Source organism: Aricia agestis, chromosome 1 (assembly GCF_905147365.1).
Source record: "Aricia agestis chromosome 1, ilAriAges1.1, whole genome shotgun sequence".
Taxonomy (NCBI): Eukaryota; Metazoa; Arthropoda; class Insecta; order Lepidoptera; family Lycaenidae; genus Aricia; species Aricia agestis.
In genome coordinates, this window is record NC_056406.1 from 23,770,785 (window position 1) to 23,789,758 (window position 18,974).

The window sequence follows — 18,974 nt, forward strand, 5'->3', positions numbered from 1 at the left end:
CGCATGGCGGCCCTTTACCGATCTTTTTTGTGGACACATTACAGATTCGTACTATGTCTACTGCATTTCTACTAGCATTGCTCCTAGCAAAGAAGACAGGTGATTAAATTTATAAGTATATCTATACTAATATTATAAATGCGAAAGTGTGTCCGTCTGTCTGTCTGTTATACCTCTTCACGCTCAAACCACTGAACCGATTTTACTAAAATTTGGTATGGAGAGATACATTTGAGTCCCGGGAAATGATTTAACTAGTTAGGATACTTTCATGCCGGAAAATGTACGGTTCCCGCGCGATAAACGAATTATTGTCGGAACGGAGATGCGGGCATCATCTAGTCTAGCATAATTAGCTAGTGATTCAGGCCGGCTTTGTCCGCGAACAAAGTTGTTTTAATTAAACGCGTCTCGAGCAGCGTTGAAGCCGATTGTTATCTACTTAGTTGCTAGCGATACTCCGTAATGGTCGTATTATATTGTTCTATGGACGATTTAGTAGTTTTAATTAGTACGGTACTAATTTATTATAGTTATTGTTAATATTATTGGTCGATGATTACCTAAGCCGCGCGCTACGAATAACATACCTAATCCTGTACTCATCTCCCATTTAGTAGAAACACTAGGCAGTAGTGTAGCAGGTACAATATAAAAAAGTAACAAAACATATAATGACCACCAAAAAATGCTCTAAGCTTGTTTATCAAAAAAATATAATAAGCAAATAACACCAAAAAAAAGAAAGTCTAAAATTGCAATACTACCGGCTATTTTAATCACGATTACACTTCAAATTGTAATCGAACGCCAATTAATATTATGTATACCTCTAGTAAATGATCACCAAATCCTAGCGAGCAAATCAATGCGATATTTCTGTCCAAATAAATAGCTACGATTGACAAAAAATGTAAGAATATTAACAAAAAAGTCGACCAAGTGCGAGTATTTGTTGTTGTAGCGGCAACATATTATATATTACACAATCTGATTGATATTGATAAATTATCAGATCGTAGACGCATGCTTGATCTGGTATTCCTGAGAGATCTTGTCACAGGTTCCACCCCTTGCCAGGAACTGTTACAAACCATAGGACTAGTAGTACCCAGGCCCAATACTAGGATAAGGCAGAAGGCCTTTCTTTAATATTCCCATGCATAAAACTAATGTCGGCAAGAACGCTCCTATAATAAGAATGATCAATTCATATAACATCTGGCATAAAGTATATGATTTAGACATTTTTCATGATCGCTCCAAAACCTTTAGGAAGAAAATTTTATGTTGCTAAATTATTAATACCAGCTATTTGACCGAGCTTTGCTCGGTATTCGATGAAAATGACATTTTCTAAAAATGATTCCTAGCTAGATAGATTTATCGCCCCCGAAACCCCCTATATACTAAATTTCATGAAAATCGTTGGAGCCGATTCCGAGATCCTAATTATATATATATATACAAGAATTGCTCGTTTAAAGATATAAGATTCATTGCTTTTTTAATTTATAAAAATTGTATACTTACTTATTTTTTTTTTTGACATTTGACATTTCTTTAATTGATGTATGTAACTATTGAGTAATAATGTATTTTTTTTAAAGTATCTATTGTATTAATAATTGCAATTTATTGACATGTTAATTTGGACATTTTATATTTTTTGGACATTTTTTTTTTGTGTAAATTAATTTTTTTCTGATTTTATCTAATTTTTCTTGTAATTTTCATTCTCTCATGTAATAATTAATTGTAAATTAACTTTTCTAGTTGTTAAGTCTTGTCTAATGTCTAGTGTTTTAAAAAATAATTATTAAATAATGTTGTGCATGTCTTTAATTGACATGAATACTGAATATGGACCTAAATGTTAGTTATTTAAGGAAGCTTGTATTCATTTTGTTGACATGCCTCATAAATAAATAAAAAAAAAAAAAATTTGTGAAAATTTCAGAAGTCTAGCTATAGCGGTTCTTGAGTTACAGCCTGGAGACAAACAGTCACACAGACAGACGCCATGCTCCTTTCTGCACTTTTACCAGACCATACTCCGATCTACGGCGCGGAGTGTTTGTACCCGTTGCCATGACAACGTGAAATATGGCCCGTCCTGTACCATTACTTAACGATGGCCATTAATTACTTTCCTAAATCGTTAATGCGATTAAAATGTATCTATAAATTAAACTATAAAGCACTCAAAAGTTAAAACTTACTATTTGGTAAAGAATGCTCGAAAACATTGACGGCAAAACTAATATTCAAAAATAATGACAGCGCGGCGTAAAATTCAAATGGCGCATAACTATCGATCATAACTAATTTAATGGTAATCCTCGGCGGAGACACGAGTATTATATAGCGGCTATAACAGCTGTGGATTTCCTAAACAATAATTATTACCAATTGGAACACAAGGTTCTCTATAATCAAAAACGATGACGCGCCAAAATAAGCCCGCACGCTTCAACCTCCTTCGCTTGATCTGCGCTTTGACTTTTTTTCGGATATTTGGCCATAATCTTAAAAATGTTTCATTTGTAATAATTAATATCTCAAATAATTATTTCTTTTTAGGGTTCTATATTATACTGAGACTTCGTTGTCTGTCCGTCTGTCTGTCTCCGGGCTGTATCTCAAGAACCGCTATAGCTAGACTTCTGAATTTTTTAACAGATTGTGTATATCCGTTGCCGCTATAACAACAAATACTAAAAACAAAATAAAATTTATATTCAAGGGGGGCTCCCATACAACAACCGTGATTTTTTTGGCCTTTTTCGCTCTATTTCAGGCAACAGGCACTTGAAAATTTCACGAAATCCTCAGTTATATGTGCAATTTAATAACTAATAATAAAATTAATATTTAAGGGGGGCTCCTATACAAAAAGCTAAAATGTTGGCCAATTTTTGCTCTATTTCGGTACGGAACCCTTCGTGCGCGAGTTCGACTTGCACTTGGCCGATTTTATTTTAAATTAATGTTACTAGTTGTTTATTTTAAAGCTCTTAATGAGTTTTTTCACTTTACCTAAAGTAATATAAGTATTTCAAACAAAAACTACAATTATAATATAATTATTCAATGTTTCAAAAATTTCCTTCCTTTTGATTATTATAAAATAACGAAATAAGCAGTGGGTACCTAAACAACACAAGTGACAACATATTATTGTAGTAAAAAAGTTTTAATGTCAATGAACTAATAAATCGAATACACGTGAAATTCGAAATTCGGAATTTACGAAATATTGATCGAATTCTAGTGAATAAGTGACGAAGCTTGTTGATTGACTACATCCTTTCACGATTCGTGGATGGATGGACGCTTCCAGCTGTCAAATTTCGCGGAGAAACCAAGGAAATAGGACGTCATACACAAATATACAAGTCTATTGGAGTTTTGTATATTTTTACAGGCACGAGTTATGACGCTCGACAGAGTGAAGAACAAGAAGATTGACGTGTATCCTCCTCAATTTAGGAGCGAAGAAACGGTAACTTTTTATATACTTTAAGGCGACGCCTTGATAATTTGTCTGTAGCGATATCGATTTTTCTCAGCAATGACTAAACCTAAGAAATTAAAGTTCACTGTCAGTAAGTATCCATCATGTCTTTGTCTTTGAAATACCCATAGCATAACACGATTGGTCAACTTTTATAACACAGAATAATCAATCAAAAAGACCTCTGTAAAAAAAGTTATCCTAATTTTGCCAACAATGGGGAGTGATTTAAGCTCCAAAAATTTGTACATAGATTGGTTCAAGCATACACTTTAATTTTCCCATAGCTAATATGAAATATATTTATGGTTTTTAAAATACGCGACAAAAACCATTTTGTCGCTTACGCCCTTTCCATTTCTTGTTTTCTATGAGAGGCCGCGCCGGCCTCATAGAAAACAAGCAATCTTAAACATATCCAACACGGTTTTTTACTTTAACGCGGCGTGACCTTCATTGAAACCTAATAAAAAAGTGAAATAAGAAGGACCTTTTCCAGAACTTTGTTGATCACAAGATCTCAGAATATTATAATCTGCAGAATGGATATTTCATTGATGTTGTCTTTAAATATTTACATGAAGTGGGATAATCAATCTAAATCTTTATTCCGAACGCAATGGAATAACATTGCTCTCATTGCAAGTAGTTTTTGTCTAGTGACACTCAACATTTTTCCAAGAAACAATTTATCAGGTATCAAAATCTGTTGAATAATTCATCATCATCAGGAGCTTGCTTCACTTGACCACAATCTGTGTCAACACACCGGCTCGACTTCTCATAATATTTACTTTCGGTATTCGTGACGTACTACTCGTAATCATGGCTGCTGCCGACACTTACCGCAGAACAAATAAAAGCTCGTTTGTATCGTACGGGTGAAGTTATTCTCAGAATACGGTAAACGCAAACTTAAATGTATAATCGTTAGCCTTACTAATCAACGTCATGTTGTTTTCCTTGGTTTCGTTAGCGAAGTTCCTAATTAAGCCAGTAACATAGATACGTGCGAAATTAAAAAAAATGTATTTATCGTAAAAATTCAGTCAAAAAAGCATCGCCGGACAAACCAGTTCGTGTGATTTGCATACCTAGTACCTACTGTGGGAAGAGTGATCCTGCAAGATCGTTAAATCATTGCACATGTTATGTACCTTTAATTATAATTTAATAAGCTATTTTGAGTTTAAAAATGATTGAAAAGTTTTCTTTAAATATTTTAAATTAAACATTATAAAAGACAAAAGTGAAGAGACCCAACATTAAAAAAGCCTGAATACAGACATAAAAAAATAGTTAAGAAATACAGTTTTGTAACAATATGACGTAGTGAATTATGAAACAATCAAAATAATTATTGTACAAGTGGTTCTGATGACCTAAAGATTATCATAATTATTTTTAATACAGATTATCCTACCGGCTACCAAGATTAGCTACGAAGTAGGAACTAAAGTAACCAGTAAACATGTCATAAAATTCTGCAAAGGCCAAGTTTTATCACAATCGCTCAACATTAATTTTGAACGTCTCGTCGTCGTCGTCAGGAAATAAGGTTTCTGATTGTAATCAAATCGTTTAGTACAAAACGAGTGACTGATCGACTTTAATTAACATAAAATTACTACATATCCTTAAAAAGTTGACAAAAATTTTTAGAAGAATTTACGACGTGCAATAGAACAAACAGAATAAAATAACAGTTGTAATAAAACAAAGTTTACGAGTATTTGTTTCCGCAAATGTATAGTCATACGGCCAGGCCATAACCAGTAATCGGAACCGGTTTGGATGTGGATTTACGGGCTGTTGGGAAGCACGGTATCGAGCAGGTGTAGCCAGCGCCTACTGACTCAATGAGAATTCCTATTCTAAATGAGATTTTATAGAGTTTTTAATCGATATCCGATTAATTTCCTCGACGATTGCTGACAAATTATTGTCAAAAAATCATAATTTTAAATTTTTTAAAGCAAAGGTTAAGCTTTTAAATTAATTATCACAAGAACGTATACGACAACCTAAGGCTTTCAAAAAATCACCTTTAGAAAGACTAAGAAATTAATACTACAATAATTGATGATAAGAAAAAAAGAAAGTGTACTATCGTATACTCTCATCATCAAAAAGGAAAAGAGGACGCCAAAGTTGACAAATACATCATCACAAGAAGAAAGTCCGATACGCCACAAACTGCACACATGTCGCAAGATGAAAATTACTTAAAAGAGAAACTACAAGCAATTATTGTTACATCAGTAACAAGTGCAGATATTCGAAGTCGGGGTGGCGTTTATAACGCGTGTTTAATAATTGAGCGGAGCAGGCGCGGTCCCTTGCCGGACCGATGCTGAATAATTTATTCCACAACATGTCTCCCCGTATTCAATACTTCGATGCATAACGTGCATTAAATAAACACTAAATGACATCACTTACATTTTTATATTGGTGTGTTTCATTTTGAAGCAAAAATGGAAACACCAAGGACGGAGTGCATTTTAACTGTGATTTTAACTTTTAAGTTTTGAAAAGAGATTAGTATTAGTAGCATTGCAGCAATTGTTCAATCAGGATGATTCTTGCTTCTACTCAAACTATATATTTCCCCTTTTTACAAAGATTTTGTTGCATCTAATCTTTTTCAACAAATTCTTTCTTCAATTTATTAATATATTTTGTTTTAATATTTATGTGTAAAATATAATCATTCCGTAATAAGAAACACTGACCATATAAATTCATTGAGTAATAATTGGTATCAATTCCTCCTCTAGCGAGAGATGGAGAAGCTCAAAGCTTCGTCTGTAATTGCATTAGGGACATTAATTAACAATTACCGTAATCTATACATTAGTGCATAATATATTTTGCATGAGGGTGCAGCAAAATGCATTTAATTCGTTAATAAATCAGGCTGCGGGGTGGCTCGGGTTCATTAGACGGATCGCCCGGGGCCTTCCGGGCCCTGCCCACGCCGTCCTCCTGCTTGATGCGTTTAATTCACCGAGAGCTATATAAAACGCTAATTCAATTTACTCATGTTTCGCTATAATCGCACGAATTGACGAAGCGATCGGTTCCAGGAGGAGCTGGAAATAATTGAATATTTCATTAAAATAGTTAAATCTCGATAAAATCTTGGGTAAATTAAGTTATTAATTGGCTCTCATAACTCGGGGCTTATCGCTGGCATAAATTAAGGTGGAGAGATTCGCGCGCCCCGCGTCAGCCCCGCGCCCGGCTCGTCCACGCACGTAGTCAAACTTTTAATTGCATTCTGCTCTATCAGTGTTGTCAACGCGAGCTAACACCCGACACGACAAATTTTAAATTTTTAATATCTAAAGTTGATTCTTGCGATTCTTGTGTATTCTCGACTGTATCCCGGCCTCGGAAAATGAGCTCGGGCGTTTTTAGATTATCCGTATTGTGGAGCCAATTAAACTTTCGGCGGACTTTTAATTTATTCTCTGCAGTCCGGTGTCATCGATATTAATACCTACATCATCGATCAAGCGAGCGTCCGCTTAGCATATTTTAGAAGTAACAGTACAATATTCGAAATGAGCTAAGTAATTGCAAATCCGCAACGTTAAGTTTCACTCGGCGGTTAAGATGAATTAAAATTAATTAGTTTTTCAACCATTCCGGCTATTCGCAGCGCGACGTCTTCGTCCCCGCAGATTACAATATATTTAGCAGATTTATTGTGTCTGCTGCAGACTGCAATTAAGGATATTCATAGAACATTTAACAAGCGCGGCGGGATAAAAAAAATTGTCGTCATATTATATCCGTTCGTATGATATAAAACAATAGAAGCCAGAACCGGACGGGAGACTCATTAATTTAGATGATTGTACAATTATCTAAATATAAGCGGAGCGAGACGCCATGCGGGGCAGGGGTGCTCGACCCGAAATGAGGGAGGGGCGCGGGCACTCGTTTTTAATTAAACCGGCGATGAAATGAAGTGCTCCGTGTTTATATGCTTAGACATTATATTAAAAACATATTTTTTCCGAGAATCCTAATTACTCGAAACCCCTTAAATACCACCTAATGATGGTAGCCCGATATCTAAATTAGCCGCGGGATCATTCAGGTAACACATAATCAAATAAATTAAGTAAATGCTTCACCTCTGTGAACATCAATGTTGAAAATTTATGGAGCTTTAAATTTTAATTACTAACATAACATTACTAACACATACGGTACGGAATAAAACCTTGGTAAATTACGGCATTTGGAAAGAAAATTAGCATAATATTATGTGGACTAAGTAATCTTAGTCCACATAATATCAGTCAGGTGTCAGAAGTGGGATACCGACCGTATCCCACTTCTGACTCCTAATACACATATTATGTACTTTAAATTTGTTAAACAATTATTAGAGGTGTATGCCTAGGAATGAATCTAAAAATAATATCAAAAGATTTAGTTGTTAGCAAAATTTTCTTAAAGTTTACCAGATGTCATTAATACCGTTGTTTGTCCATTGTATGTTGCCAAAAGTATTTTTCCAGTATTTTTCAGTCAGTTATTAGAGGATCTTGTTCCTAGTTGTTAGAACTAGCCATTATTCCAAACCTTTGGTTCTGTTTTCATGCCGTTTTTTGGTAATTAGAGGGCATGCACGTTGAACCATTTTCACCAACTTTATTTTAGGTGAAAAATTACTCAATCGTTGATCTATAGTTCTTGTGTTTTGTAATAATATTAAAAAAATAAAATATGGTCATTTTATTTTGTTAATGTTGGCTGATTGATGTGTGATTGTTGTGACTACAAGAATGTCATCATAATAATACCTAGACTAGTAAATAGTAAAAACAGATGATCGCTGTTCTCCTAGAGTCTAACTTTTGTTGTTACATTGTTACTGTATTTTAAATTTGTATTTTTTCTACAAAACTTTGTTTTTTAACTTTTTTGAAAACAAAACCTATTAAGTACATAATTAATTCTTTTGTAGACTTATTGCCAGTTAAGTACACCATTTTGTTTCTTGATTTTCTAACTTCAGGTAAATGTAGGAAATTCGAGTAAGTAGGTACCTACTACCTGGCTCGTTCATCTAACATCAGGTACCTACTGCATTATACCAAATATTGTGACTTCATCGTTGCTCACACGTGGTCAAATGCTTTGTCACATTGTTTAAAAAGCGACCTTATCGACACGAAATTTAGTTTTAGTCTTGAGTGTTATAGCCATAATATTATGCACGGGCCGACGCAAAACCGATATTTCACAAGTTTTAACTTAAATGTTAATAGGTATTTCACATTACACATCAAACTAAATTCTTCGTATTCTTTAAAAACATTAATTAGTTGCAACTTGCAGCCGTTTTCACCAGATAAAATAGCATAAACCATTAAAAATAATTACCAAAAGGGGTTCTTTGAAATTCTTTAGAGCGCGTCCAGGTTTGGATGCCTCAAAAGGACGAAGTCCGGACTCGCACGATGCACCAAACAAAAAACTCAACAATAACAAAAAAAAAAAAACACAACGTATTAACTCAATAAACTTCACCGCCGTATGCAGTTTCGTATCCTTCAGTTCGACGGGACAAAAGATCCGAATCACAAAAACTTCCTTGTAAAACTTTGAAACAAAAACTGTACTGAGAACTTCGAAAAAAGTAGTTTTTCTTATCGGGACCGACGGCACCACCCCGCACGACGTCTCAATCGCGACTGAACCACGCGGTCGGCCGCGGGCCGGGGGGCCGGCGAGGCGCGGGGCGGGGCGCTCCCCGCACCTCCGCGGTATTATTTGATTAATTCGCCTCCCCTTGTATACTCGGCGAGTCGTCATTACGACAATGAACATTGAAGTTTTTAAATTTCGTGAGAGTTTTACAACCTTCACCTCCTCCCTAATCATTTAATTAATTTAATTAGGATAAAGGAGCTCCGGACGTTAATAAGCGGAATCATCTCGCGGTAATGACGAAGGCTCGGCGGCCGCGGCTCGCACAAAACCTCGCTCGGAATAATGACTAATACCAGCAAGAAACGTAAGTCCTGCTAATTGGAGTGCATTTGCATACAGAGGTAAAGTCTGGCTGAGTTATTTTGACGGAGCTAAAAGCCGTCTAATAGGTAATAGCATGCTTGCTTTACAATGCATGTGGATAAAATCATTATTTCAAGGTAGGTGCATTAGTCGATGGTACTATATTTTTACGTTATGCTTTACTAGATGTCCCGCGCGGCTTCGCCCGCGTAAATTAGGAATTTTACAGAAACCGTACATTTTCCCATGAAAAATAGCTATACTCTCTTCACGTGATCTACTCTATATATTATATGTACATATTATGTGCCAAATATTGCCATAAAAATTGCACCAGTAGTTCGTGAGATAAACCCTTTCTAATATTTCCCCCGTTTTTCCCACATTTTTTCCCACATTTCCTGAGTTTCTTCGGTCGTATTAGTCGTAGCGTGATAATAATATAGCCTATAGCCTTACTCGATAAATGAGCTATGTAACACTGAAATTAGAAATAAGTTTTTAAATCGGATCTGTAGTTCCTGAGATAAGCGCGGTTAAGCAAACATACTCTTCAGGTTTATAATATTATAAGTATAGATTTTTTTTAATTATCGCTTGACAAACTCGAGTCTCGATCTAAAAGACTATGAAAAGTACCAATAACAGGCTCATAATCATGGGACGATGCATGGTATAATATGGTAGTGATGATGATGATGATGAATGTAATTTGCATAGTAGCATATGCTTTCCGTTCTTAAAATAACGCCGAAACTCCCAAACTTGTATCTATAAAGAATCAGGAGTTCTCTCAGCACCTTCCGAACCACGATATACCTCGGTGCAAAATCTTACTTGTTGGTAGCATATGCTTGGAATACTTTTCACGAAACCGAAGTCACCACATGTTTCCCTATAAATTTTGAGGAGTTCCCTCGATTACTTATGGATCCTTCATCAGATCACCACTTTTGTGAATATAATACCAAATTGGGATGATACCCTATATACCAAAAGAAAAATTTTGAAAATCGGTTAACAAACGGCGGAGTAATCGTCGAACATAAGAAAACGAACATAACACCTCCCCCATTTTGAAAGTCGGTTAAAACTGTAGCCTATGTGTTATTCTGATGTATAAGCTATATTATTGTAAAGTTTCATTAAAATCCGTTCAGTAGTTTTTGCGTGAAAGAGTAACAAACATCCATACATCCACACATCCACACATCCACACATCCACACATCCATACATCTATACATCCAAACAAACTTTCGCCTTTATAATATTAGTAGAATTGTTCAATTAAGGTTCATAAATGTCTAGTGGCAACTGGCAGCTAGTACCTACTTAAATAAAAAGATGAGGACTACCTAACTCTTCGGTCTCACCACCTTTTTTAAAAATTGTACCCACATTAAGACTGTGGAATAATAATATTTAATTAATTTCTTTAATAATTATTGCTTTCTTTAGTTGTAGCCTGTTACCTATAGCCTGTAGCCTGTAGGTAATATTATTATTATCTTGGCTGAAGTCGACTTATTCAGTTTTTATATTAAAAATTACAAGTCAACTGGATACTCAGTCATGGCGCGCATTTATTGTCGCTTCACAATTATTTATGTGGTTTTCTATGATATTATGATACAAGTTTTTTCTCAGCCCGCATTATTAATCAGCCCCATGTTAGGCTGGCTGTGTGAATACGGGGAATTTTAATTTCTGTAATTCCATTCTACGTTTTTTATTTGAAGACATAATTAAATGAAATAGTTTATTGAATCCGTGATTTATGTTTCTCCATATGCGGTCGTTTAAATTATGTTATTGTTTATCTTGCTAATTAAATCTACATTTCCGCGTTTTTCTTCTTTTCTTTATCTGCCTGTTTCTTATGCTTATTTCAAATCTTTGCTGTATTTTTTTTATATTTTTTTTATGAAATACGGGGGCAAACGAGCAAACGGGTCACCTGATAGAAAGCAACTACCGTCGCCCATGGACACTCGCAGCATCAGAAGAGCTCCAGGTGCGTTGCCGGCCTTTTAAGAGGGAATAGGATAATAGGGGAGGGTAGGGATGGGAAGGGAAGGGAATAGGGGAGGGTAAAGAAGGGGATTGGGCCTCCGGTAAACTCACTCACTCGGCGAAACACAGCGCAAGCGCTGTTTCACGCCGGTTTTCTGTGAGAACGTGGTATTTCTCCGGTCGAGCCGGCCCATTCGTGCCGAAGCATGGCTCTCCCACGTATAACTTGCTTGCTAAATATTTACTTGCTTTATTAACCTTCCTCATAATCTGAACGCTTCTACCGGCCGTCTTTAACTTTCTCTATTTTAACAGGTCATCGCTGGATCTTGGAATACGAAGAAATTTCACATTAACCAGACTAAGGAAATATAAAATCTTTTTTAACCTCTAGTTAACGGCTTGCTGCGAATTCTTGTAACTCATTAGATGTAACGGCAGAGATAAGGTTTCCGTTAAGGATGGCGGCTCTTTTCGGTTTAATTTAATATTTAGTGGTCGTCGGACATTATCGAGATGAGTTAGCAGGGGCCCATCGATCAGCGCGGCACTGCGCGGGCGCAGGTGGGCACAAAGGAGCCCTACCATGCGTTCGATTTCGACTAGATTGCACCGAGAGCATCAGCCGAAAAGATTTTATAATTATTGGTTGTTGTACTATATTTTTTCATTGTTATGAATTTTAACTTCCAGATATAAAGTATAATTTACCAGGTTTCACAATATACTTAGATTTTTAGGGTTCCGTAGCCAAATGGCAAAAAACGGAACCCGATTCGTCATGTCTGTCTGTCTGTCTGTCCGTCCGTATGTCACAGCCAGTTTTCTCCGAAACTATAAGAGCTATACTATTGAATCTTTGTAAGTAGACGTAGTCTGTGAACTCCATTAAGATTTTTAAAAAATGGAAAAAATATAAAAAAAATTAAGGGGTCCCCATAGGTACAACTGAAACAAAAAAAAAATTATATCTAACCTATGCGTGTGCGGTATCTATGGATAGGTCTTCAAAAATCATATTGAGGTTTCTAATATTTTTTTCTAACAGTTTGCGAATAGTTTGCGAGAGAGACTGTTCCAAAGTGGTAAAATGTGTCCCCCCCCCTCTAACTTCTAAAGTAGGGGCATGATAATTCTAAAAAAAATATATTCATGATGTACATTACTATAAAAACTACCAACGAAAATTGGTTTGAACGAGATCTAGCTAGTAGTTTTTTATATGTTATAAATGGTAAACCTTAATTTAACTTTCATTAAATCAACTGAAATATAAAAACTAATCAAAATCCTTTTAATTTCATAGAAATAAACCTTATTGCTGCTGCGGAACACTTCATGGGCGAGTCCAACTCGCACTTGGCTGGTTTTTATTTTCTGTATTTATAATATACTTACATAGTGTTTTATGATGTCGTAATTACTTATTATTTATTGTACTACCTACTACAAAGATTTGCTTTCTAAGAATCTGAAGTTTTCCTTAAGCAGATTTACCTTAATTTTTTGAAAATACTTAGCTCTTAGACTTAATTATAAAAAATCTGCAGAAAATGGCATGCAACATATAATAAAATTATACGTTTACGATTTTTTATATATTTTTTTGAGTTAACCACTATCGGGATTCTTAAAAACCGTTGGTACGGTCATCTTTAGGCTCAAAATGATCCTCGCTCGGAAATTAATCTTTGTTTAAAGTTAATGGGACATATTAATCATCAGCATTACGTTTGAGTCGGGACGTGTAGTAATCGTTCTGAGTCACACGACTTGTAAGTTGTAAAGAGACAGCTATGTTGGGTGTTACATCATAATAATCTGAGATACTTACTTACAAAACTTTGCTCGGAGTTCAAAAAAAGCATTTTTTTGTTCGTTCCGTGTTTCCTTAAGATTAAACCTACATATTATTATATACTAAGTCCCTCAAAATCTCCAACGTAGGTTTAACTTCTAAACATTATAAATATATGTATGTAATTATAACTATGTAATATCATAGACTTCTAACCTTGAAAATCCTATCTGACAAACCATCAGCTGTTTCTGTAACTTTAAACTTAACTTAACTTAACTTTCGTCCTGAAATATTTGTATATATTTACTTAATAATAATTACTCCCCGCTCATTGCCATAATCTTATATTGAACTGATTTAAGGCCATCCCCTGAGCAAACAACCTTGGCCATACATTTGCCGTGGTCGCACCAAAATCCTGTTTTTTTACGCAAAAATCGACGCATCGTCGCATCAAAATTGACACAAAAAAAAATCAAACGGCAAATACTTATGTAGTTAATGAAATTGTCGATATCTTGGCGTGTGTTTCAAATAAACGTAATTTGTAAATACTAGGGGTAGGGAGATACTTAATGTATGCTTGAATTTAAATAAATTGGTATTACTTTGGAAGCTGATATCATGAGTATAATAAACAAAAATAGGAATTTAATAACGGAGAAAGGATTGTTCATACGCTGAAGATTATTGCTGTATTTTTATTATAATTTTGTAGCTTTCCAATTATGAGTTAATACGACTCTAAAAACGGTAAATTACGGCATCTCCGTAGGGGGAGCGTCTTAATAAAAAACAGCAAAATGGTGTTGAAAGCGAGAACACGTTGGGTAGGAATACCTACAATCGTCTACACTCGTATCACCCACGGAGTAGGCAATAAAAGAAAGGAATTTTGTAAAGGCGCATTTTATTTAAGTACCTTCTATGTAAAATTATGGACCGTGTCGTAAAACTGGCTTAAAAAAAGTTTTTCTTCAGTCCTAAACATGTTCCAACTTTTATGTTTCTTTTATCTTTCACAAACTATCGCATCTAACGGGAACCTTCATAAAATCTAAGAAATCGATAGTTTGGAAAGCTCATTGTTTCGGATGGGCAATTGGACGTTTTCAAAAATCTCCAGTATATTGTCCATTGTTTTCTTAAAAGTTACAATACACAATAGACTTTGCATATTGATAAGTTTTTGTATATGCATTTTTATTTTTAAGGATTTTTTATTCCTAACTTGACTTATTATTCTTAATGAGAATTTTGCTCTGCACTCCTCCAAAAGTGTTGATGTAAGACGGAATATCTAAGCTGCACTAAATCCAAACAAGTGTACAATTAAGGCAGTGCATCGGAGGGGCAGGCTGCAGTCCACAATGCGCCAAATGACGGGACGGTACGCAAATGAAGAATATTGTCGGACCCTGTGAATGCACCCTAATGACGTGCCGCCGCGCCGTAGCCCGTAGCCCACACTACATTTCGCACGATTGTTAACTTGTTAATTTCACATTATTTTCCATCAATGGTTATTTTAACGGTGAATGGACGTTAATACGGCGATTTTGCACGTTCCTTGATGAATGAAGTGGTAATTCAGTTTTTAAGTTTTTTTATATTTTCTATTTTAGATTAAGTTATTAATTACTGTGAAATAATATAAATTATTCAATACGTCCATAAATTACTATTATGTTATGTCAGCGTTTGCAAAAAAAATATTTGAACAGCATTTTGATATTTTTTCACCATTTGTAGAGCACATAGTTCCAACTTACATCTAAGGAAAAGAGCTACATATTTGTACCAGCCTTATAAGTCAGCACAAAATAAAATTTATAGTAAAAATTAGTAACATTAACAACACTTTTAAGGAGCAACATAACTTAGGCAGGTGTGTGTATATGGAGTTTGGACACCCCAGTCACACGTCGTTTCATAAGTACAAAAGAATTAATAAGTCTGTAATAACATAAATTACTGTCTATTTATGTGATAAGCGTTTACAATAAAAGTTAATAATATTGCATAATTAGCTTTTAATAATAACAAGGGTATTCGCGAGTCGCGACTATTATAATCCGAATTAAAGACGCAACAAACGAACCAGCGAATCCACAGGTAGCCGTAAAACGCAATATGAAATTGAGATTAGTTCAAGTTCAAATTGAGAACAAAATTGGCGAAAGACACGGAGCGGGCCGCAGCGCGACGGCATCGAACGCGCATTACGTTCGATTGTAGGGCCAAGCCAGAGCCGGGCCGGGCGCGGCCTAATTGCCAGCATTGTGTCGGCATGCAGATGTGAATGGGCTTTGATTTGGGCCCGGGGGGCCGGGGGGCGCGGGCCGGGGACAAATCGCTCGTTACGGCTGCAGGTAAACTTTCATCGAGCGTCGGAAGGCGTCGGACGTGAGAGGCGGCCGACAAAATGCCCTCGTTATTCGCCGCCGAATCACCCACTCATTGTGTTTGGGGAAACGGTAGACGCGGCCGAATCACGAAAAAGACTTTAATGAGGCGTGAGAACGCTCCAAACGAACGATTGTGCGGCTCGGCTTAATGAAGGATGCGCATTAGCGTGCCCTTGGTCGACGTGATCTGCACGCGGAGTGCGCCGCCGCCCGCCCGCTGCCGCCGCCCGCTGCCCGCCGCCCGCACGCTGTCTCGTCTCTGTTTTTGTCCTACACTGATTGCATTCGTTTAGACGATTTATGACAGATTTATGAGGGATTGAGGAGGATTGAATTAATGAAGATCACTGATTACCTGTTAGTAGTAGGGGGTTATGAAATATTACTTTTTGTTCGCTGAAACATGGTAGAGTCAGCTTTACTATTATGACCTTTAGTGGAGTACCTATTAGAATTTTGCGTTGTGTTTGTACAAGTTTTTGTTTTTAGTTAAGGATGTTTAGGGCAATTAACTTAGATTCTAAGGCTTATGTAAAAATGTTAAGGCGCAAGGATAAGTACACATGTAAGTACGTACATTGTATTAGTCTCGCAGAAAAATCATAATATTAATACGCGAACGAAAAACTTTGTAACCCTTTTTACGAAAAATGGGGAAACGTAGGTGCATGAAACTTTGCACAGTTATAGTTTATATGGTGAGGGAGTGCATCGAACTAATATTATTTTGAAATTATGCCTTTATCATACAATTTTTTAACAAATAAAACATTACACACACTACAACACGCACACATGAGAAATGACAGATTTTTGAGTGACAAGCCTATACATACTCTTTTATTTATGGTTGAAGTCTGTTGACAACAAGTTGACAAATTGAAAATGGATTATAGTTTTTTTTATTGAATCTAAGATACTATTAGACAATGCTTACACGGCCAGTCTGAGATCAGATGAGTCCCAGAGACAAGTCAACAAGTCAAAGTCAATATTTTTTACAAAATATAGGTAGTAGTCCTAATGTCGTTGAAACTAAGGTCGAATTTCGACCATTGGGCGATCTCTAGTCTTTATAATTTACTGTACTTTCTTAACTGCCTAAAATTTAAAGGAAACATAGGCAAACAGGGACATGTAAAATTGTTATTACTATACTAAATTAAAGTAAATAACATTAATATTTATTTGTAACTTATTTCTTTCACATCGTAAATAAAAACTTTATAGCTTCTGCTGTTTCTTTCTCGAAGATTATTTTAAGATTAATGCTAGAGTATTTAATTTTATTTCAATTTTATCTTTATTCGTCTTTAAGTAGTTAGATCGTAAACATGTAACAAATTTTAAATAAATGGTTCGTTTAGCAAAAAAAATCTATGGACTCCTGGCTAAGTGACTACTGGTGGCTAATGGCTACAGAGTTTATAGTCTTATTAGTTACTAGCTGTTGCCCGCAACTTCGTCCGCGTGAATGTATATTATTATAATCGAGATTTAGAAAATTGAACACCCATCTACGACTATTTTATTTGGATCTATATTTTTAATTTACATCAAAGACCCAGGAAACTTGAACCACAGATACTTATCGTTTTGAAAAATCCTTTCTTCGAAGACCGCTTGGCGTGGACAGGGGATGGGGGCCACAGGACAGGGGAAAGGAACATGAACTTCCTACTTTTACACCCAATTTTCAGTCGGTATCGGCACTACCGGCTAAGTTCTATGTCAAGGATCTCAGTTCTGAGCTGGTAGTTGGTAACAATTTCAAAATAATGAAAATGGGGTGCAGAAGTATTTGAGGGATAGTCGAATTTTGAAAAAGGCATTAATGAAGAATAAGAATTATTTCATACCTTTTAAAATAATTTTATGAGTATCGTTTTTTACCTTGGAAGTCGGCTTAAATTTTTTGTTAAAAAATAATTATTTTAAATCTTTCAGAGTGTAGTGTAGAAGCTCTCTCACTCGAAGACTCGCGCACGATGGGTTCCGCACCGTTATAGAGCTAAAATAGGCCAAAAATTGTGTTTTTGTATGGGAGCCCCCTTAAATTTTTATTTTATTTAAATATTATTATTAATTATTAAAGTACACATATTATATCTGGATTTCAATAGCCTACCTGTTGCCGTTGTTGATATCGAGCAAAAAAGGCTTTAAAAAATCATGTTTATTGTATGGGGGCCCCCTTAAATATTATTATTATTTTGTTTTTAGTATTATAGCGGCAACAGATATACACGATCTGTGAAAATTTCAGAAGTCTAGCTATAGCGGTTCTTGAGATACAGCCTGGCGGCAGACATACAGACAGACAGACGGACAGACAACGAAGTCTTAGTAATAGGGTCCCGTTGTCCCGTTTTCCCTGTGGGTACGGAACCCTAAAAATCAAGTTATCAATAAGATTAATGGATAATGTAAATAAAATATAATTATTATTATATCATAATAATATAATATTTATATCATACCTAAATCATACCTAATAATTATACACACATTAAATAATTTTATTTCAAACAATTCTTTGGCGTAGCATTATGGAACCCGGTGTCTTCCTTCATACAGACATCACTTAGTTATGATTATAATTTATCTTTTTGCCGAGCTTTCATCCTGAGCTCTGGCCTTATACAGATAAAGCCATATACAGAGACTGCATAATTTACAATGAAGTATTCGTTATTGATATTCGAAGACGAGGAGGTTGCGTCAGCTTTCAGTACAATAAAGTGACTTACAATCCTACAAAGATGCCCGCGTACCAAAAATATAAATTCGAACGTTTATCTTTTTATCTTCCTATTCGTATATATTAATCACGCTTTATCCGGGAAATTATAGACATTTAACGAAATTCATTTACCTAAATACTCGTTGCTATACCTACCTAAAAACAAAAAACGACCTGTTTTCATTCAGAAAAAAATTATAATTGGGTTATTAGTATTACTGTTCAGTCATAATATTTTACAAAATTACAAAGCGCAGTTTTGCTCGAAACAAAACAAATCGATTATTAATTATTATTAATTCCCAGTTAATTGCCGCTTGATATGTTAATTAAAGTATTCTTTATTTCTTTTTTATGTTTAAATATTAGTTTTATTGTCGTGGAATTGAAGGATATTTCATTTTAAGATATCGCTCGGCTGATTTGTAGATAGTAGATTTAGCTTGAGATAA

General features: G+C 35.4%; 1 protein-coding gene across 1 annotated transcript in view; it reads right to left on the reverse strand.

Moving 5' to 3' along the window:
• LOC121725616 (LIM domain transcription factor LMO4) overlaps positions 1-9,222 on the reverse strand; it is a 77,393-nt gene extending 68,171 nt beyond the window's left edge. The window contains exon 1 of the mRNA XM_042112637.1: positions 8,924-9,222. The gene's annotated coding sequence lies outside the window, so the exon portion shown is untranslated. The remainder of the gene's footprint in view (positions 1-8,923) is intronic.
• Between the last annotated feature and the right edge of the window lie 9,752 nt (positions 9,223-18,974).